This window comes from Pygoscelis adeliae, unplaced genomic scaffold (genome assembly GCF_000699105.1).
Source record: "Pygoscelis adeliae isolate BGI_AS28 unplaced genomic scaffold, ASM69910v1 Scaffold4, whole genome shotgun sequence".
Taxonomy (NCBI): domain Eukaryota; kingdom Metazoa; phylum Chordata; class Aves; order Sphenisciformes; family Spheniscidae; genus Pygoscelis; species Pygoscelis adeliae.
Window position 1 is genome coordinate 14,188,078 of NW_008824986.1, and position 1,255 is coordinate 14,189,332.

Below are 1,255 nucleotides of genomic sequence, written 5' to 3' on the forward strand. Positions count from 1 at the left end.
CCGGCTGTAGGAGCGGGCAGGAAGGTCCTCCGCGGAGGGCGGGCGTTCCCGCTGTCCCCCCTCTCCCCGCGCCCAGCGTCCCAGCAGAAAGGGCTATTTTTAAATAACCATCAGCCTTAAAATCAACGGAGGGATGACGATGGGCTTTTAAATTTTTTTTAATAGTTATACGTTTATTTTCCTTCACCCTCGTCTCCCTCCCAGGCTAAACTAATTAAATCATTCGATTCCTACCCCCTCAAAAAAAAAAAAATTACCCGAAGTAATTTCAGTTTTATTAAGGTGCGTTTTGGGGGAGGAGGGAGAGAACAGAATCGGAACAAAATTAGTGCGAAGCAGGCCTTGTAAACAATAATTAGTCCTTGCGCGACCGATTGACCCAGAGAGGGGTCAGATTAAAATGATGTGGTTGTCTCTGATTTAAAACGTACCGAAGAGGTAAATAACGGAAAGCAAAGTTGGGAAGGCTTTAATATAACATGAATCTGGCTCTAGCTCGACAGTCGTGTTAATAAGATTTGTCCCGCTTTCTTTCGGTCGGGGCTACCAGAAAAGCGAGGTTTCTGCAGGCTGCCTGGTGCCTTGTTTTGGCGCCCCCCCCCCCCCCCTTCTCCTGTTTGCCAAAACCCCAAAGCCGCGGCGGCGGCGGAGATGCTTTCCCCGGGATGCTGGGTGAGTTGGAGGTGTCCCCAGATTCACGGTGGGCAGTCAGCCAGCTCGGGGGCAGCGCTGCCTATGCCCTGAAAGCTCCTGCCTGCTTTTTTTCGCATGGGAAACTTGTTAAAAAAAAAAATAAGTAGGTTTTATATTTTGGGGGGCAGCTGGATGTGTGCGGCGGCTTCCAGCAAGCCCTACTCAGGAGCCCGGGAGGAACAAAGAGTAGCCCTGCACTCCAGGCACAAAGCCCGGCCTGGAGGATCTCTCCCCAGCCTCCCAGAGGGGCCGTGGGTGATGCCGCAGTGTCGTACTGTCAGTGCAACATATTCAAGCCAATTTTTAAATGGGCTGAGGGGATTATTTTCAGAGCCCTGGGCCCCCACTGCCCCTTCCTTCCTTCTCTGTTGTGGTTGGGTTTTTTTTTTTTTTCCTTCCTTCGGAGTCGTGGCCAGGTGCAGTTCCGCAGTCTCAGGGACCCTGCTCCATCCTGACTCGGGTCTCGGTCTTGAAGACGCTGGCGGCGGCTCCTTCCCTCGGAAAAATTGAAAAAAAAAAAAAAAAAAAAAAAAAAAAAAGGGGTCCCGGGGGGTAAACGGGA

At 51.4% G+C, this 1,255-nt stretch overlaps 1 protein-coding gene across 1 annotated transcript in view; it reads left to right on the forward strand.

Annotated features, from left to right (window-relative positions):
- The window catches only part of VAX1 (ventral anterior homeobox 1), a 75,859-nt gene that overhangs the window by 739 nt on the left and 73,865 nt on the right, over positions 1–1,255 (forward strand). The window lies entirely within an intron of this gene.